We start from the raw sequence: 22,072 nt of genomic DNA, 5'->3' as shown, positions 1-22,072 counted from the left end.
GCATTTAGGCCTCTTGTCATCAATTATGTGTTGTCCTATTCCAATTATTATTGCTATTATACTGCGTTGACATGTCGTGAATATGGGTATTCCTATTGTGTGTTCGTGTAAGTAGGTATAAGGTAATCCATTGTCTAACTTGTCCCCTATTCATATTTCTTTGCTTTCTGTAATTGCGTATGCAATATGTTATCGCCAAAATGATTTAAGATATCGCATTTTGCCTGCTGTCTCTGCTGATGGAACAAAAGGGGTCTTGGCTTGTTGTTATCAGATACTTCTGACACGTAGGAATAACAACACAAGTAACAACAAACGGCAAGAATGGAGAAATGATTCGTCTGGAAGGGAGCTTCTTACATCGCCGCCACTATAACTAGCAATACTAGTACTCGCACATCCATTGGTCGCTTCAAATAGGGTCGCTTGTTACCGACTCCACTTTGGTGGTCCACTAGCGCGATGCGTTTATCGTTTCACAGACAGATTCATGCATAAGAAACCTGTGCCTGCCGATGTTCCGGCCGCCAGCAGTTGTGAACTATAACTCTCACGGATCCATACACGGACACACGCAGGCCGAGAGACGTCCAAGCTCACACCAGGCGCTGGTAGCTCATGGAAGACAACAGCAGCTCGGTCAGTTAATCAGCATCATATGTGTTTTTTTCTTCATTGTACTCCTCGTTGCCGTAACTACTGCTGCCCTAACACTAGGCGCAGCACGACGACAACTGAACGAGAGCGGGTCGACGACGAAGGAAAGACCTTTGCCATTATCACGCCTCTTAGACCATTTCCTTCTTTATCCCTCGCTAACTGCTTATATCTTGTTTCCCTTCGCCTCTCTCATTAACTCTCCATATATATTCGTGCTCCGTTATCGGCGTCCATATCTCAAGCGGCTATAGCAGCAACACTGCTTGTAGTGATGCTGTTAGAGCTGGTAACGCTCGCAATAGTTGGCATCACACCAAGACTGCCGCAAGAACGAAGCACGAGCTTACACAGTCACCGCAGACTCCGCGTAGGAACCAATGCGACAAGGGAACGGTACGTAAGCGTGCTTCGTCGACTTCAGCAGTCAAAGCCGACTTCGTTGTTCTCGTCGTCGTGGTAAACAGCAACCGCTCAACTAATACCACCACCGCAACAACGAAACCAGTTCTCTCCATGATACCCCTCACTCACTAACCTGTGTGTGGTGGTCCGCTGTGTCGCGAAAGTCTATGAGCTATTAATTTAACTAATTGGCAGAGGAACAAAGGCAGCAGAACATACTTTGGCTTAGTGGAGCCGACTTTATATATATGTGTGTGAGCGCATTTAGTCACTAGCACGGCACATAACGGCTCAAAGAAAGCCGTGTGCTCGTATGCTTGTGGCGGCTTCCTCATGTGTGTGTTTGTTGCTGGGTAATTATATGTGTGGCCGTCAAGGGGCACGTTCTTCATGCCACTTCGCGTGTGATGAACATTGTCCTTAATGCACCAGAATCACTGTACCCGACAATGTTCGAGCATTCGAGATCTGATAGTCACGTGAATCACATGAACAGCGTCAGTAAAGGGCTACGCAGAGTCAGCGAAAGTGAGGCTCTCCCGAAGGATTCTTCAGCATCAGGACAGCGAAGCCTGAACAAGCCATAAGCGTGTTGCAGTATCTCCCCCGACAGAATTTTGATGAGTGACGCAAGTCATGTTGTTGGTCTTGTTGTCGCGACATTTAACTCGCGATTTCTTCCTCTTTCCACTAATACTGCATTTTTTTTACGTAGCTTTTGCAAAAAAAAAATTCGCAGATACAAGACAAATTCTTTAGGGTGGCAGACATAGTGGCGAGTCCGTAAAAATGTTGGCTAATTAGCAAAAGATGATGATGATCGCGATAGCATCCGACACTTCAGGCAACTGATGGCTGCGTTCCGAGCTGTGATCGATGTAGATGACCAAACCAGTTATGCAGTGCTTTTTTTTTTTTATCTATGAAATAAAATGTTCTTGTTATTTACGTAATGAAGGAACTGAAGCGTCAGGTTGTTTATGAAGCAAAGAAAAATCGTCTATCGTGGGCAGGCAGCATATACGGCGTCTAGTGAAACCTTGAACTAAAAATGTAGAAACACTGTCAACTATGTAGAAGCACAAGATGATAAAAATAGGTCTGGCATGTTTGAAATCTTATTGCTTCTCGCAGTTTTTTTAATTACCGTTCAACATTGGCTTACTCAGTGCCGCTGTCAAGAAATGTTAGCAGCGATTCTACAGATTTACTGATATAACACGGGTTTCAGCTGTTCCATACGCGGTATCTGCGTGTGTAAACGCGTAGAAACCCTTTAGGGGCTCATACGAGATATACAAAGCTAAATATAACTATGCTGTCGTCATCTAGTATACGTTTCAAATGCCTCCGAAAAAGTCTTCAAAAATTTCATTAGGAAACATCTCATGATCTACATGTAAAGTCAATTAGCGTTCCCCAAACAATATTAAATTCGTATTTCTTGAAGCAGGGTCATACCGTTAGTTTGTATCATTTGTATCATCTCCTGCCGATCCAATCAAGTTTCTACCAATCACTCTTTTATTTTCAAAGCCGGTATGTTGCCGCTAAAAAGAATTTCAGTAAATCATATTGCCGCCTGACGCCTATACAAGGCGTCTGACGAGCCATATTGGACTCAACTTATTACTCGCCCATCTTATTTGAAGTGATTTACCGGAAATTCAACTTTGTCACCCTTATTTTGGTGCCTGCCCGTTTTTCCCATAACTGACGACCACCCAAGTGCGTAACGACCACAAAACGGCCTCATAACGATTACGGAGAAAGTGATAATTATATATTTTCTATTTTATTATTATACCCCTTGACAAGTTTGCCGTAGTCGTCAGCACTACCGACGACGACGGCGGCGGCGGCGGCCATAGCTGACGTCGGAGCGACGCTTCCGTTGCTGCGGCTGGTGCTACCGCTGCTGGTTTTTCGGTAGTCGCCGGGAAGCTCATCCGACGCTGTACGACGCGCCGAAAAAACGGAACCATCGCTTCAGCAACGATAGGAGCACCATCGTCACTGCAGTAATATCGCGAGCGCATATAGACACCGTCAAGCGGCACTCGAAAGGTGAGTAAAGTGAGACGATGTGTCACTTAGAGACGCGTTGTTGTTGTTTTTACGTATAACAGCAACAGCAGAAACAGCTACTGTTATTATTAATATTATTATCGTTATTATAATTATTGCTGAAGCGCTAGAATTGGGCCTGTCTTTTTGTCCCGGAATCTGAGATGATAAATGGCTTTTAATTTGGCCAGATTACATTAAGGCACGATAAAAGCGACAACAACAACAACAACAACAACAGCAATTGTCTTACTTCTGGTCCTATAACTTGTTATTAGTGATGCTATGGTGGCAAGCACGGGATGCTGTCATTTTTTAGCGGTCATGCTGCGTAACAGCATCAACTGAAAGGCAGTGGCCGTATCTTCGACGACAAACATATCATCGGCGATGCTTACGAAGAGATCAAACTTTACTATTAGTACTGTTTATTTTCTTATAATTTATGCGAGATAAACGAAGTGACCTCGGCAAGCCCTTCATGGCATTACATGTTGGTCACAGAATAAATGTAAACACATTACGCTAAAAGCGTGAATATTTGGTTCAAAGCAGACCGCCAAATTGCCGTATCTATAAATTAATTCTCCAGATTTTATGGAAGAATTGTCCCGAAATTTCCCGTACAGACCGAAATCATCACAACTCATTGAAACGTGCTCTATATGCACCCTATGTGATTATCATTTAAATCTATCCAGAACAATTTTGCTCAGACAAGCAAGACATCACTCTCCTACTAATTGCTGTCGAGTATTACTAAAGTTCTGTTGATCAATCCAGCCCCAAAGGAACCTCCTTGTAAATGTCAGCGCTGCACCTCTGTGCCCTATAGTAGTTCAGTTAGATCTGGCTCGGAGTAGAATATAGCCAAACACCGAGCTGGACTACGAGGTCACAAGTAGTTGTGACAGTTACGTCATGGATCTGTTGTCGCGACTATCGAATGAGTGCCTCAATTTTAGACAACAACCGAAGGCTATTCGTAGCCATTTAACGTGTGAAATATTTGGACAAGCCTTACTCCACGTATTATACGCAAACGAACTTGCATCTTTAGCTATTTACGACCAACAGACTGATTGAAAGCCATCAAAAAATAATGGCTTTCGAGGCCAAAGTATTGTTTAGCGAACAATACTTCGTTACTGTTACAGACTAGGGAGAATTGGAAGATTAAGCATCACCGAGAAAGTAAGTACACTCCAAAAGCCCAATTATCGCCGTAGAATTCACTGCTGTGTTTCGATAACACACTTTCAGGTTCTATAACATGCTATAATACGCGCATGTATCAACATCATCAATGAATGAATTCAATCTGACCAGGTTTCAAATAAATACATCTTAATACTTCTCACAAAGGCAAATGCGAGCTAAGCCACCCAAGTTCGCCAACTAAATGTGCCTGCCATAAACTCTCATAAAAAAAAACCAAACATGTTCGTGAAGAGTGTGAGTACGATGGCCAGAAAGCGACTCGGGTCCAGGATAGCGTATTTTGCATGCAAGATTCTACCTGGCAATATTGAGCGTATCTTGAGTCGCCCTCTGCAATATGGCGACGCAGTGTTGGTAAACTTTGAAGTTGCCCCCAACCCCACGCTAAAGAGTTTCGCATCAAACATCCCCACAGATGTCGGATTCGTTTCGAATACGCTTGACTTAGTAGCAGCGTTATCCCAAAAGAAGCAGTCGATGATGAAGAACACTGGCATTCCCTAGATTCATAGGGAATGCCAGTGTTCTTCCAGATTACAAGTGTAGCCTAGAATGGTAACTTAGACTTCTTTTCAGCGTTGCTTAAAGGTCTTCCAGACAGGATACATAGGCCCAGAGATAGACTAAAGGTTTCCGTCGATACAGACGATTTGCGGGGCAGCAGTTTTTCCGTGCGGCAGACCCTACATTTCGCCCCCTCTGAGTCGGGGCTTACCATTAAGCTGACCAAAACTGAAGTAATAAAATTTCGGGAAAGGTGACAGAATCGCCGCTCATGACATGTCATAGCTCTTTAGCCGACGGCTGACCTGTAAATTAAATCACCGATATAGGGTTACTGGTCTCATGTAATGGCCGAAGGTGCTCCCAGAATATTACAGCAAGATGCAAAAAGGCCAAATATATTGGTCCTGAAATACCTAAAGTCCCGACCGCTTTCTGACTTTTCGACTTCATAGTTGCATCAGTTGCTTAACCTGGGATGACCCCGCAGCAGAGTCTCGAGCATTTGAACCAAACAAAAACCTGGTTTCTCTAGTTTCTTGGGGTTGCAACGGACAACCCTCTATGGGCTTGCCTGTTTTCTGCCGGCGACGCCACTGTACACCGAAGACTTCCGTCGCCATTTTTACCTATCGTCAAGCCCAGCACTTCAAGAAAGCCTGGTAATATGGGATAGATAATCCGCGTGGGTCAGTTATATGGCAGACAGACCACAACGAACGGGACCTGGGAAAGAATTGATTTGTCTAACAGACATATAGCGACGCGCTATAAAGTGCACGCTTCTTACTACCTAAGCCTATGTAGAGTACAGGCGCCAGGTGTAAACCTAATGAATGTCGCATTCGTACTAGACTTATTGCTATGTAGCCTGGCTCAGAAACTAATGATTAGGTAGTATCATGGCATATAATGTATGATGAAATCAATGCTAGGTCTTAATGAAATAACCCCATGAACCCCTAGGCCGTCGATTCTAGAAACAGTCTTATGACATTAGCCAAGCTGGTAAAGGCGCCATATAGATGGATAATATATAAAGCCTAATATGTTCAGTAATTCAAGCCGTTATGAATGAATCTGTATATATTTCAAGTGTTTGAAATGTTTCTTGATAAAAATGAATAAATGATTTTGATTGACATCTCGTCCCCTGTGAATATGTAGGTTTTCTGCCGGCGCTCCCCTGATCAGAGGCTGGCCGCTGCGATAATACTCTCAATTTTAATCAGTTCCAATCGAAACTTTATTACGCAATAAAAAGCAAGAAAAACAAATAGAATATCTATGTATTATATTTATCTTCGTCGAGCTCCTACAATGGCCTGAGTGTATGTGTTACGTGCTTATTTATGTGTGCGTGCGTACGTACGTGTATGTGTCGGTCTTATCGGCAGTTTCAACGACATCCTCATCACTTGTGGGCACTCGACGCGCCCTTAGTTCACTGCTACGCTGGTCGCTCGTAACTCAGCCAGCCCAAAGTTTATCGTACCTGGAAGGTACAGGTGCGAGATAATATATCTTTTTTTTATCAAGGGTTGCTATTTGATATGAACTCGATAAAATAAAAGTAAAATTCGAAGCAAAGGTGACAAGTATTCTGTTATTATCGCACTCGGTTATTTGAAGTGAATAATTTTCGGATTTAATTGGCCAAATTCAGGTAGGCTGAGCGGGATCCCGTCACTTCGTCAAGCCAACAATATTTTTTTAAATAACACTTCACGCTAGACTAAATTATGGCGATGATCTTTTGAAAGCTGCAGAAACGGGTCTCGATGATTCCGCGTTGGGTACGTCGCGCTCTCTACTACACAGTATCACGATTCTGTGTCATAATCAACAACTACTTATACGAGCAGATGCATATCTATTTCTTAATAAAAATACTTTGGCTATCGTATAGACAATATTAGTACCCTTTTTGAAAGAAAAATCAACAACTACTCCTTATTCTTTATTGAGCTTATGAAAACAGTTAAGGCTTGCTCCCTCCACGAAGGCCACGAGGTTCTCCATTAGAAATAAAAAAAAAAAAACGAAAAAACGTTCCGTTAATTTATATGACAGCCATGTCAGAAAGTATCACACTCAATGCATTGAGCACTTTCAACTCTTCGGTAGTATAACACAATTACACGCTGATTATCACATCCAGACCTCATATTTTAATTTTATTTATATGTTTTCCTTTAATTATTTTATTAAATATCACGCCTATGGAATGTGTCGTATGTTATAAGGTTAAGGAAGACCCGTAAAAAACGTATTCTACTTAGTAATTTGTAGAAATATATGTGAAATCAAATGTTATATTCAATAGAAGGGTCCGACAGAACGAACTCATCGCCCTGGCAATGTATGTTTGAAACATAAGCTTTGTATCCAAATTAGCTGAGGTAGCATTTAATATATATTATATTTTATATATTACTATAATATATTAATCAATATTAATATATGTACATATATATATATATATATATAGTTCAAAGAAAAAAACTTTGGATCAAACCCGTTCCTTATACATCCAGCACTGAAGTGTTTTAAAAAGCATTAAAATGTGTTTTTTTTACATACCGATCAACGGTAGACTAAATAGAAATCTATATGAAACAGTAAATGAACATTGAGAGATATAGTGGCATCAGCAGACGTAGTGCCATGCGCTCCATATATTTAGATTTTTCCTAGTACACCACAGAAACGTTTCTCAGTTAGTCGTTCTTTTGTACTAGGTACACTTGATCTGCCAGGGAAAGCGTAGTCCGTTTCGAATGCCTCTTGGGAAGACTTTCAAGGAGTAGAAGCATATTTAAGCTTCACCTGTGATAAGAAGAAGTCTCGCGGATGTGTATGACCGACAGACAGTATCTAACAATGATCATAAACGCGAGCTTTTTTACATTTTGGCAATTGCCTTTGGACGACACTGGTCCGGGTGGGTCCTCGTTAACAGCTTAGCGGCAGCTGGTGGGCTCTCTGCAGTTGTTGTTCTGCTGCATGCGAATTGCTATCGACGAGCTAGAAGTGACTCTGCAAGCAGGGCGGTCCTATGATAAGTTCGTTCTATGCGAAGATGCCGGATGCCTAAATGTTAAACAAAAACGAGTTATTACATCGATCTCAGCTGCTCATCTACTTACTTACCGTTCTTCCTTCATTTACTAATTGTAGCCTATCAAACTCATATATAATATGGTAGATTAATGATTTCCCCGATCTCTTTCTACCTAGCATATATGTTTTTTTTTTTTTTGTTTCATATTTCGAGGTTTGGCTTCTGTTTTCCTATTATTGGACTTGTTGTCGTTGTTGACAAGCTCGGCTTATTGATAACAATAGTTTTCGTTGTGTTTAATATAATACTGTGTGTGTTTAATATGTGCCTATAACAATATACATAGATGGCCGAACGGCATAAGGCGACAACAAACAGCGGAGCGTCCTCATGCGGTCGATGGGTGCAGAGCTAATAGACGACTGCTCGGAGCGGCTAACGTCGGTGTAGTTCGTGTTGCTGGAAGGCAAGAAAGGCATAAAACGGCGGAAAATACCAACGTTACAATGGGACGCACACGAACTTTTCTAGTACTAATACAATGGAATAAAAGAATGCCGAGTTGAGCTAGACAACAATAAATAGACGGGCGAAAGGGGTGATTATAGTATGAGAGAAAGGGAGAGAACGTCGCCAGAATAGAATATGATGTTCGTCTTAGGGAGAGAGAAATTTTTATTACTCTAATTAAAGTGCATCGCTACGATGGCTACTGAATTGTTGTAACTGGTGCCGCTGCGGTGTTCGCTGTATTATTATTGTAATTATTTAAACGTGGATTTTACAACATCAGGACACAATGAAAGATGAATACCCCCCCCCCCCCCCCCCCCGTCCTTGACGCAGTCGAGACCGGAGTAAACGCGTGTTTGTTCTGGGGTGTTAGTGTTCTTCTTGTTACGTTTAAGTTTATGAGTTTATTTATTAGTGGTAGATGAGAAACAATTTTCCTGCGTAAAATAGATAAAAAGTGATCCGTCTTACTTGCGGGTTGAGTAAGTTTACTAAGTATAATTTTTCCAGACGTTGTATTTGTTTTTTTTTGATCACGCTCTTATATCTAGCTCGTCTGTAACACTGACGACAGCTTCGCTCTTTGCCTATTGTTTTTCTGAAGGCTGTAAGTTACCGCAGGAAGTTAAATTCCTAATGCATAACTTACTGGTAGTACCGGCGTCTTCTATTCGTAAGCGTCCCGATTAGAGTAAGTCACTATGCTACAAATATACATTGACGTATGTTGTAGTGGGATGCGACGAATCCGGACTTGGGTTTTCTCACGAAAACCCAAGTCCGGATAACAGTTGCTGTTCTCACTTAGTAATATGTGAAAGTAAATGAGTCTGTGGTACAATAGTGGCGCACATAGGAACTAACGAATCATCAAACATTGAACATCAATAGCCATTGCTATTCCTTACGATAATATAAAATATTTTGCGTGAATTTATCGGCATTAGTTAGCTTTTGGTCGGTCTGTACTACGACCTTCGCTCACTCTCCGTTCATCGTTTCTTCATGACACTAACTTGACACATCGTGTATTTTTCTCTATAAACTATTATGTGGTTCATATAAATATATAGAAACATTCAGCGCGTCACTCGACCGCTAAGCGTTGACACTGGCAATGCTACCAGTCTCGACGTTTGACGACTGAACAATTACCGCTTATTGCCAAACAAACTAAGCTTTTTGCGGGTACGATTTTCCCTTGTGCCTCGAAGACATACAGCATCATCAGAATACGTAAAATGCTAACTTCGTCATAATGTTCGTAGCACTATGCTTCTCCCGCGTAGGGCTACGAACTTTATCTTTGCTTCATCCTTGCCGTTGCAAGAGCACCTGCAGAAGCTGTAGCCTTCCGTATGTCCTAGCAAGCTCTTTCGTGTGGCTATTTCCTACGCTTGGAAAATGCTCTATGCTTATAGCGCGGCGAAGATACAAAGGAAAACAGCTTTCAAAACGAACACACCCTATGATCGGTTGCTGCGCTGTGGGATTGCATTGTGCGTTAGGCTAATTGGATATGTCTAATAAGAAACATATGAAATTCTACTTCGATTGCTTAACACTTCCATATAAATTAGCTTGGACTTCCAAACCGAAATACAACACAACGTTTTACAAAGTGCTTTTAGACTGTAATTTATAATGCTATCTACGTAGCCAATATTAGTGACTCTCAGTCATGTATTTAATATGATTATATAAAGATTTATAAACGTAAATGATTTTATTTATAGTCAAGCTTTGGTTGAGCACTAACGCTTATATCTTAGTAACATTTGTTTTGAGATACTTCTATTGTGCCATCAACCTCGCGTTCATTTGTACGTTGACTTCCTTTGATATTATATACTTTTTATATGGAGAATATTATTTTTTGGTTGTAAGTGTGGGACATTTGCAATACACTTCTTGACTTTTCTTGCCCCAATGGCCAAAGCAACTGTTTCACTTTCCCTAATAACAGATGGAGCTCACACATTTGCCTGAACCACCCTCGGGAATCCCACAGCCCGCTGCCTCACTGCCCGTCAACATTTTGCCCCGTTCTATGCTACCACGGTACCTCGTTTTCATAGCGCACCACCAATTTGAGCGAGTCCGTTACTTCTTCTGGCCCTGTGCACTTGCAAACGATATCGTGCTGCAGCGTTCCGATTAAAGCCTATATTTAAAAGAAAAAATTCAAAAAGGTGGCCAACAGCAAAAGTGGCGGACGCGAAAACAACAAACCTCTTGCCTCTCCTATTAAAGTCACCAATAGCCTTTTAGCACCCCAAGGGCAACTGCTCCGATCGGCAATTTCAACGGTACAAATACGACGAGTAGCACAAAGCCTTAAAGGAGTCAAGTAACTCGTATCAGCGGTTCTTTGTGCAATGGTTAAGTTACTGCGTACCCTTATATAAGTACATATAAGTGAACTATCACGCCAAGAGGTGCTTAAATTTCAGACAAGTATGAATAGATTATCGAGTGATTCAGTATCGTACAGCCTAGTGTCACTGATAAATGTACCGTACTGTGTGCGGTATTGCCTAAATCTAAGACGCCGCCGTCGGCTCATACGGTGCGGTGATGTAGCTTACGTATCCGTGCGATAAAATATGTCCATCGTATAGAATCATCGAAGAAGCAAGTGCGGACAAGCTGCAGTATCGCAGTGAATGGTCACCGCGTTACCTTTCTCTGTTTTTCGTCGTATCCGCTGCTAGAAGATACCATCGACGTCACCATAGACCGTTGTACTGCCTCTCCGACTTATGTTACGACTATGGATACGTAAGGCTCGCTTAAGAAAATATGGGCTCTAGCAAGTTGATTATCGTCGAATCAAGTCAAGCTAAGCTGTTAAGCGAAGAAAAAAAGCAACTCAAGTAGAAATACTGTAAGAGAAAGGCAGACGGCACAGACAGACGATAGGCGCAGAGAAGTTTCGCATTTAATGCAGTTGACTTTGTTTTCGTCGCTCCTGTCGATGATGTTGCTCCAGATGTTGTTGTTGCTGCTGCTGTTGTTGTTTGTAGCATCGTCGTCCATTAGCCACGCTGTTCGTCATCTTCGATGTCTTGAGCACGCAGCCGCGGCAGTAACAGCAGAAATTGGCAAGCCAGCCACAACAGACTGCAGTACAATAACAGAAGCGGTAGCGTCATGCGTACTTGACGTCTTTCGCGGCACTTCACCACTTCGGCCCTTCGACGAGCATTGAAGGACCACCAAGAAGAAACGGCGCTCGTTCCGTTCGGTTAGATCGCCACCATCCGAAGTTGAGCGACGGCGGCAGCAGCAACAGGGAGCAATAGCTATGTAGCCCTTATGCTCCTTTCAACGAAACAAGTTACGAACGCCAGCAACAGCAAATCACAAACACAAGCTGGACACCTTTCATATATATATATATATATATATATATATATATATATATATATATATATAGCGCAGTGCACCATATAGGCATCAACAAAGAAAGTTTAATGAAGAGCTACCTGTCTAGTCAAACAGCTAGATAGAACTAATGAGCTGGTTCATTGAAACAAATGAATTTTTTCTTGAATAACAGACTAGAAAATAACTACAGTACCTGCCTTCCTTATTGAGTTAAAGACTAAGTGCATATTTAGCTGAAGGCACCGGTCTTCAGGGTAAAATGGCGGCAACGTGGGGAACAGGGATTTTCGGGGTCTGCTGTGGACGAATGAACGTTTTTCCTTGGGAAAGATGGTTCCAATGAGCAAGAAAGGCTAATAGTTATGTTGTTTCTTTTGAAACGCTGTACAGTAGTGTTATCCATAGTGGAAATTATGAATTATTAGTGGTAGAAGATCTAGGCTAAAGCTGTTGCCTAGGCAAGGGACACTGCATTATGCTAGAATGATTTGCGTTTGAAATTATGCCCGGTCGATTATGCCTAGTCCCATGCAATAACACGTAGTGGTTAATTAAAATGTAGCGAATTTGTTCGAAAATAATGTTCTCGGGGCCAGTAGATAATAGAGTATCTAATACGCTAGATACTGCTACTAGCCGTCAATGACAGATTTGTCGGCCAGCTGTCTGCAATTTCGAAGTTGTGCTACAGACGACCATTCACTATTCGAAGTATTAAATAATAAACATTCGTTCGGAGTTAAAGTTTAAATAACTAAGAAGATAGTGTATGGTCTCCGTGTGTTCATCAGATCTGTTTGCAATCGCAACTTTACAAAACGTCGCTGTACATTCTTGATACCGACACCTTCCGATTCATAATACATGTATATAGAAAAATACTATCTTACGAATGCTAGCTAACAAAACCACTTGATGGATACGCGTTAGCAGTTATCAAAGTGACCTCATAACGACCCTTCCACTTTCGCTATGTATCGACTAAACGCCGATTTAGGGGTTTATGTATCGTAAGCAAATACCTATGGTTGTATATCTAAATGATTAACAAATTGGAAAATGTTGAAAAGTCAAATGTTTCCATATTGAACTAATGACTTCCTTAAATAGATCCACCCATTACAGCCTGAAATCACCCAAAAGACTTCACCGTGGCTATCGTGCCCAATGAACTATTTGTAGACAGTTGCCATCCTACCTCACTAAGAGAGTTCGTCTCTAACAACACATGACAACAGCTGTCTCCGTAAGAAGAATACAGGCGTGCATAGCGTTACAGGGTTTTGCCTTGGATAGGTACAACTAGCATGTAACAACAACATACAGCCGACAGGTCTGTTTTTCCACTGGTTACTTGTAAGTTGCCCGTACTATTTGTTTGGATTTTTTCACATTGTTTCTGCCTCCCTGTGGCGACAAAATAAATACGTTAGGTTTTACGTCTAAAGCGCCAGTTAGGCTTCACATTAAAGGACTAGCTCTCAGCCCAGAACTAATTGTGGCTGCTCCTTGCTTTTTGAAATACGCCTAATACGTATTCCTAAGGTGTGTAGACACCAGCGCTTCGGGGGATTCTTTCTCTGTCCGAACGCCGGTCCTATACAACATTTGTTTGTTGCTACGAGCCGCGAAATCAGGGCAGAGAACAAGAAGAAAATCCCATTCAGAACGCGAACGTAGCAGGTAGTACGATGTGCATAGAAGTATAAGGAAATCCTTACTTGCGTTGTGCACAAATCGATCTTTCGGACAGGGTGGTGTCCACCAGGCCGTAAGAGACAACAACGTTACCCTCCCGGCCGTCATCGTCCCACTATTGTAGCCCTCGGAACGGCTGCTATCGCTACAATTACTACCAGCACCGTCAGATCTTCACTTCATATTAAGAGCGTATTTGAAATATCAACTAGGAGCTCTGAGAAATCTGAGAGCTGCGTTTGTCGTTTGGCTAAATGATCATGAACATTCGGTAGCCCCGGCAAGTCGGTGACCGGTCCGTTTTGCTCCCTGGGGGTCGTCTGACGTAAAGCACGACCACATCGCACGAGCTCACATAAGTCGTCATCACCATGTAAACAATATTTCTAGTCACTAGTCAGCCATATAACAGTAGCCATAGAAAAAAAAAAAAAAAAAAGCGGATACACACGGCAGCTTTTGCGACTACTACAACTAGATAGATACAACTGGTGCTACTATTAGTAAAGCTACCACTGTGATATATATAATGCGATGGAGTCTTTGGTCCTTTTTGGGCCTTCTGACTCTAGAGGAGCCGTCACCGAAACGGTAGCACCGGTGTAATTATATATGATTATTATGATTGGTAGCTTTGTTATTGGTATACACGCCTTCCCGCCTGTCTGTTTGGGTTGTCGCCGTCATGTACATACACACATGCGTATGTCTACACGCATACACATACACGTGAAACACAGTGGTGGCCGATAGTAACGATGACGGTCGATGTTTGCTCGAATGTTTGTTCCTATGAAGCAAAAGGCCACTGCGACGAGGAGACCGCTTGAAGGCTCTGAGAAAGTTGACTAGAGGCTAAAATGAACCAAGCCTTAGAAAAAAAACAGGCCCTGTTCAATTGACTACGCTTAATATGGTACCTCCTCGTCAGCAATGTACCCGGTGGACCACAGGTAGTCTAGTAACAGATACATAGATGCGAACCGTCTCAACGGTGATTTGGCGGAAGGCAACGTTTGAAAGACCTAACTCGCTGACAAGCTCAACGACTTTACAAGCACTGGATGGATCTTGTATGTACTTATTTCTACGGGAGGCTATGTTTGTTTGCGTGCTTCTTTACTGTCTACGTTCGTAAGCAAAGCTAACATAACGTTCATTTTATTCACGGTTGTTGCTAGTGGTTTAGTTACGTGCATTTGTACAACGAGGGTCCACTGCAGGACAGTCCTGGCAGATAGGCGACTCCACATTAACTACGAGCGTTTGAAGCGTCAGAAATCAACAGTATAACCAGAACGAATTGATATATTCGGGTGAAGTTGTGTTTCGCACAGGAGTTAAAGCCGTCCCCTAACGGTGGCCATTTTCACTCGTTCGTACTTGAGCGATGAAAACTAACGATGCGTAAAGAAGCAATACCCAGTTTAGGAAGAACGATAGAAAGTCATAGAAATAGAGATTTGTATGGCTGATTGATTGCGTTTCGTTAGTTCTCCCAGTTTAGCTGCAGAAGCACCGAAGCTGCAGAAATTGGCCATAGTTAACGTTTGATGGTGGCGTTCGCGTGCCCGCTAATCCAAAACGCATACGCTTGTTAATGCATGTTAGATGACGCAGAAACGTAATGCTAGCTAAGCGTAAATAAAAACTGTTTTGTATACTCGTGTATTTAATAAACGCACAGCTACGATTATTAGGCGCAGATGAGCAGACGAAGGACGTACAAGAGACAAGCTACATAGAGAATAAAGGAAATACCCTTACTCTTCTGCAAACCGTTTAATAGTTACTCGGAATCAAAAAAGATCTCCTGTTCTGTTTCACCATGGATGCCAGCAACCTGTTAGTGTTTTGAAATGGTTCGTATCGACTGAACGATGTAAGCTAGCAATAGTCAATCGAAGTGGTCCGTGTGGGTCGAGCTTGGAAATTTCTCGGTGAGAAAGATCTACTTTATTCTGTTCAATCTGATGTCTGGAAAACCTCATTGCAGTTTCAGTCGTAGGCAAGCCTCTGCGTTTTTTTACAAGATCCAAGCAGCCGTAGGCTGCAATGGTCAACTACGTATCTAGTATACAAGCCTTGTATCATGGTCTCTGTCGGCTCATCTAATACCACTTTATAGTAAACACTTTTTTAGTAAGTAATATTGACCCCGATTCGACGTACGTTGGCTTGTAGCTCCGAGTCGAACTTTATGATTAGGTTTTTCTCTTCAGTCCTCCCAACGTGGTACTCGTCATTTTTCTCTGACTTGAACAGTCAAACTACCATCCTGTAATTTATACACGTACGCGGTTTGCCCTACGAGAAACTGTGTTGGGAATATCGCGGTAAAATTCAAAATCTGCTAGAGTCGACATTTTGCCTGTCGCGTCTTCTGGGTCATGTGTGCTGCATTAACCCACGCTATGACGTTTAACTACTCAAAACGTTTTTGAATGACTCTGATCGTTGTGAGCATCCTTTCTCATCTCTGTCGGTGTTGTCGCGTTCTGCCATTGTCGACGTCTGAGCTACGCAAATGTAAAGAAGTTAACAAGCGGAACTCAATTCCTCAAATGAGTTTTGGTTTTTGTGTATGCACATGTGTGTGTCTGAGCAAGTGCGTCTGTAAGCAATCGTTCGTTGCCGTTGTTGCTTAGCGGGAGCTTTACTGAACTCTTTTCGTCTTCACTCTGGGCGGGTTTGCCGCCAGCCCAAACACGCCCAAAGTTAAAGAAAGGAAAGCTGATACAGCGCACAAAAATGTCACGAGCGGTAAGCGACAACGTGTACCATCGTCACAGCGGACAGAGGAAAGAAGAAGGTGCGATTCGCTCAGGAACCGCGAGACGAGCATACAGGCCATGGTGGAGCGACTATAACTATTCATTCTATTTAAGTTCGTTAACGATATTTCTACCTGCGAAGAATCAAAAATTAGGAGGGCTCTTTTATGCTTGTGCAGTTGCCCCAATAAGAAAAAAAGACAGCTAAATGCGGAAATCGAAGACGCAAACCAGTGAAAGCTAAACAACTATTCAGCGAATAGTAGCAACGCCATACGCCTAATGCCATATAGTGAAATAAGAAGTAAAAGTAGAAATTCAACCATGACGCAGCAGCAGAAGTCATCGCTTTATTGTGGGTTAAAGTGTTTTTTTTTTCCATAGATAAACCATTTGATTTACTTTGCATAAATAGTATTCAGCATTAGATAGGCTGTGGGTTACTATCTGGGATATGCAAGAGACACAAAAGCAGCCTTTGATAAAACGAATTAGCCCATAACCCCGATCAAAGAAGAAGATGAGCTCATAGAGCCCTCGAATAATTTGTCGGGCGCCATCAAAGGCACAAATAAACAAATCATCACATGAATAGAACAAGCTGCCACTTTGGTAAATGACATCGAGGTAGGCAATTCCGGAGGGCGTAGTGAAGTCAGCTTTTTCCTGCTGCTCTCGTCAAAACGCTGTTGCCCCCATAACTAATACCAATAGTGATGATTAAAATAACTGGTAAGATATGACACAAGCGCATACGGTTAGCTTCTATGTACGCTGGTAAGAACGTATGGTCCATTGCATTAATTGTATTTGCAACTGGTGAAAACGGGCCTCAGTCAGCGTCTGCCAGAGCTCTGGTCATCGTACTAACAACATCAGTTCACAGAACGGCTCTTCCAAAAACGAGCGAGCGAGCAAGCAAGCAACTTTTAGCGACAACAGGATTCGTACATGATGAAAGGTGTTGAGGAATAACGAAGGATAACCCACAGGTGACACCGCGCGCGCCGGCCATTGCGGCGAAGAATCATCAGGACAACGTTCGCAACCACTATTAACAGCATCATTCCGTTCCTCATTATCGGCAACATGGTCTTGTTGTGCCTGCTTTCGGATATTCTTACTATAATAGGTAGCCAGAGCGAAGGGCAGCAGCGAGGGGGCAGATAAGAAATAAAGTTGCGTTTAGGTTTCATTTGCACTCTATTACACGTTGTTGTCGTGGCGTCTCGGTGTAGCATCAGCGGCAGCAGCTGCTGCTGCTGCTGCTGGTATCGCCACTACAGCCACTGCATCCGTTTTTTTACGGGCTACTACACATTGCACTAATTGCGAGCCGAGCACTACATCCCCAGGGGGAGGCGAGGGGCACGTAGCAAAACAGATGCCGCCAAGTCGTCAACAACAACGTTGTCGTCATTGTCGCCGCCAGAAGCAGAAGATAAGGGGAGCAGAAAATGAACCTTCTAGCGCACAGGTTCCGAGGCGTCTGTTTGTGCCATGATACTTTTCGATGTCGTTAATAATCGCTAGAACAGAAGTGACTCGCTGTAATCGTCGCACGGGTAAGGACACTTTACGTAGAGTTTCAGGCCTGCCAAATGAGTGGCCTGTTCGTTTATCTATACGTCGGTAAGAGTGTACCTTCAACACGTTCAAATAGGACTGGCTAGTAGAGGATTACGAAGGCAACGGAATATTTTGGTGGTACGAGGGCTAGTAGAAATGAACGCAACAGCTTTTCGAGCGTGCACGAACGATTGCATAGATGGATTTTTAACTGTGTCACGCGTAATCGCTGAAGCTTCGGGAAGAGAAAAGCCAATTAATAGGTTAATAAGCGGTCCTTTTTGACAACATGTGGCAAGAGGGCACGTCAAATAGATTTGTGTAACAGTTAAATTCGTTGTAGGTACGCCATGCTAAGGCTGTTCGTGCCAACCTCACATCGAATCATGTCTAGAGAAAAAAACACGTAGACAGAAAATGTCAGTGCAATAGCTGAAGATTATTAATGCTAAACATAACCGTTGTGTATCTAGACTCATAAAATCTATATCTAAACAATTTCGTAGGCTTCGCAACTTCGCACGAAACAATACGAACAAATAGACACCTTGAAGAATCTTAATAATTCTTACTTATATATAGTATAAGACTAACGTCTTATACTTACATTATTATAATAGAATCTAAATTTTAGTGACTGTTAGAAGCGATAGAGTCGTTACAAAGTGACGAAGTATAGAAGCTTTTTAAATATAATATCTACTTAGAGATTATTTATATTTATTTGACTGACAAATTGTACAGAGGGTGCTCCAGCAGCCAATCGATACCCCCAAACCTGTCATATACCATGATCGTCCGCAATTCTACCTCCTGCTAATATTCCGGCAAAGACAAAAATGGATACTGTCTACGCTGCATCCCACCCCATGTTTTTTACCCTTTCATGTATTGTTGCATACGTAGAAGAAAAAAGAGTATGATAATAAATTTCGTCAAAATATAGACCGGTGATCGAGTTTCTCACATATAGAGATTTTCCTTTGAACACGTTTGCGGTAATATAATCATAATGAAGACAACCTCCTTCGAGTTTCCTGGAGGAACTTGATTCGGACGAGAACTGGACTAGTTGCACCTTATATAGCAAGAGGAATGAATTGAAAAAAGTTAGTGGCACAAGAAAGAAGTATGGTTATACTTACCGATCGTAAGAGTCGCCTTCCGCCGTGAAGCTTGTCTATTCCTTGCAAACGATGCACAGTTGTTTCCATGGCTACAGAGGCGTCCTAATAGGTCCCATTCTAATTTTACGAACGCATCCAAAGCTAGACTATTTACTGAGTCGTCTCTTATGAAACAAATTTAGATTCAAGACTTTGAGGCATCACGTGCATCAAGATTTAGTTCGGCCTTGGATGACCTGAGATGAGCCATTGATGAGACTTTGCCGATGATAAGTTTGGAAATATGCCACGGGGGGCCATTTCTCCGCAGTATTAATATTATCACTGCTAAGCTGGCTATGAAATTGTTGTTATTGTTTAGTTGCAGTCAGAACCATACGCCAAGTGAGGCTTAGGTTCTTTGGCAGGGTAAACGTTGGCGTCCGTCTACTGAAAATGTGATTTATGATCGTAGTGTTATTTTGAAAGTCGACGTGCGCTCTGTATGTATGTCCCATGGACAAAAAACTGTCAACAACAATTGTCCCTATCTGTAATATAATATGTGGACCTTTCGCGAAGTAGACTGGGTCCCACTCATTAAGCTGTTAATTGTCCGTATTCCACTTTGTAGGGAGAGCCTAGTTCCATTTTGTCACCAACGGCAACATCCTAATACACAGTATTACAACGGCAATAGCGTTAGAACAATGCATTTCGAATAGGAATGAGCAAAAAAACTATAACGCATAGCACAAACGGGGCAGATTGCTGTTCCGTCCATGTTTGGAACCCTCTTTCTTTCCGAAACAAGTTCGTCCCTTTTCGTCGAACACGTCCTATCTGGTTGAGTCCTTGGTTGGTCAGCGAGCGCAACACCAGGCCAGACAACAACAGCTACGACCAACAGGAGTCTGTCATCTCCGCAGATGTGTACACGCTTACAATAGTGTACCCGAGAAGCACAAAACTGTGACAGGCCCTGTGTCCGTCTATCTATGTAAATATTATAGCCGTTCTTCTTAAGACGAGTTAGTTAGCGAACGAGCTAGTGAGCGGGCCAGCGGATATCCTAATGTTGCAAATTATGTTTTGTTTTCCGAGGACAACGACGACGATGATGAAGTGTTCCCCTCCCAATTACTACCCCTCTCTTGTAACAGATATCCCAACACCGAACGGCGGCGGCGGCGGCGGCAGCAGCAGTAACAACAACAACGGTACTTGTGTAATTTCTTCTGCTTCGGAAGCCGTCGGCAGTAACAAGAGTTACCAACTTATTTTGCCAACCATGTTTTGTCTTGCAGTTATTGTTCACAGCTGTCATCGGCATTCGCTGACTGAGTGTCTGCGTGTATAACAATTATAATTACCGTCATCATAATAATAACATTAATAATAATACAATATTCATATGAATTGCAGAGGAGACTTTCTGACGCCAGCGAAGACGTCGACGGTCCAGCCAAGCGGCAAGTCAACCAGTTGGCCCGCAAGTTCCGCCGACAAATTTTGTCTTTTTGTCCGTTCGATTCGTATGACGACTGTAGTGACCAGATCCAGATCCAGATCCAGATCCAGATCTGATTCTGGATCCAGTTCCTCGATAATTTTTGCATGTAATACGAATAAGCAAACTAATGTACCATGCTTACATCGACAACAGGAACAATCAGGCCACTCATCGCGCTTTGGTAATAGCGTGCCATTACCATAGCGGTAGTTGGTTATTTATGATCGTTCGTGCTTGTCAACAACAGTTCGATACGCGTATTTATTGAATCTATTTTAACTCTGTCGTTATTCTATCTAGACCTTCGTAGAAGCCTTTTACAAGCAGTAACTTTAGCCTATTGGTCCTTCTGTTCCTGCGCCCAGCACTTGTAGTTAAACTGTTACCACCAGCCAACTGCGACTCTTTCAAATGGTGATTATGATAGCCGTTCTGCTTCGCGTGCTGAAAGCGAATAGGATACTAATGATTTACCTATACTTAGGTGACATGACGGGAATACGACTGATCGAAAAATGCTGTCGTCCTTAGTCTGCTTGATATTACTGACAGAGGCAACGATGTTCTCTTATCAGTATGTATATTTTACCGCACCCAATTTTGTATTCTGCACAAATTTAATGCTAGATACTCTCAAGTTGTATTCTTCAAATGTACGTATTATGTGATTTATAGCTTAGGAGGTAGTGAATTCTTAGGAGATAGAGTGAGGTGTCAGCCTTAGGGACACGTTGCGGTCTAGGTTCGAATCCGGCCATAGACGGACAGATTTCGTTTCGTACTGTAAGCCAGTCGTCTGCCTGATGGGATGTCTAACGGCGAGACCGGATGTATAACTTTATATAGAGGTACTATGTGGTTTGTGATACCTCATCCAAGATGCTCAAGGACTGCCCACGGTAACTACCGATTATACGTATGAGATGGACTGCAGTTTGAGTAAGTACGTATGTTCCTATCGGATTTAATAATGACGCAATTATATCTCTACCATTATCTTCATTCAGTTGTGCCACATTAATGAGAACTTGATGTCAATAGGATGTTTTAGGACACAGCTGATTTATAGCTAGGTATGAGGTACTAGAAAATAAAGATTTCTATATATACAATGTTATCTCAAACAATATAATAAAATATTAATCAATCTAATCTAAATTTGTTCCAGTCTAAATAATTTGTTTGAATAGATCATTTCTTTTCAGTAGGATAGTAGAGACGTTTACAAAATCGCTTATACAAGGTTGTTATCATACAAACTTCAATTATACGCATCTATAGATCGATATATAGAGAAGTTACAATTTAGAGGTATTATCTTTCTTGATCTTTTTTAAGAAGTGCACTTGATTGTGAGTAACAATCGAAGCGTTCGCTATGTAGCTGCCTAATGGTCAATTAGAATGGAAGTAAAAAGTTGTACAGGCAAGCTTTTCAACAACTCAATAAAATGAATGAGTGAAGTCCAATAATGTCTAAGTCTTCGCGGTTATCAGATTAGCGGTCGAAGGCCTTCATAATCCCCGCATAATCAAAAATCTGGCAAAAATCAAAATCCAACTACTCCATTTGTGAGCACGAAAATATTACA

At 42.1% G+C, this 22,072-nt stretch overlaps 1 long non-coding RNA gene across 2 annotated transcripts; it reads right to left on the bottom strand.

Moving 5' to 3' along the window:
- Positions 1 to 6,801: 6,801 nt before the first annotated feature.
- Positions 6,802 to 22,049, bottom strand: LOC147755245 (uncharacterized). Of its 2 annotated transcripts, XR_015328123.1 has the most exons (3): positions 19,008 to 22,049; positions 8,261 to 8,377; positions 6,802 to 7,947 (listed from the first exon to the last, which is right to left on the bottom strand). It is a non-coding gene; the product is annotated as an uncharacterized LOC147755245 (long non-coding RNA). The 2 variants fall into 2 exon arrangements; XR_015328122.1 differs by having other exon boundaries at positions 6,802 to 8,377.
- Between the last annotated feature and the right edge of the window lie 23 nt (positions 22,050 to 22,072).

The sequence above is a fragment of the Varroa destructor genome, unplaced genomic scaffold (genome assembly GCF_002443255.2).
Source record: "Varroa destructor unplaced genomic scaffold, Vdes_3.0 BEIS01000005.1, whole genome shotgun sequence".
In the NCBI taxonomy this organism is placed as follows: Eukaryota; Metazoa; Arthropoda; class Arachnida; order Mesostigmata; family Varroidae; genus Varroa; species Varroa destructor.
The sequence above is the reverse complement of the archived record's forward strand: the minus strand, read 5'-3'. Positions and strand labels throughout refer to the sequence as shown.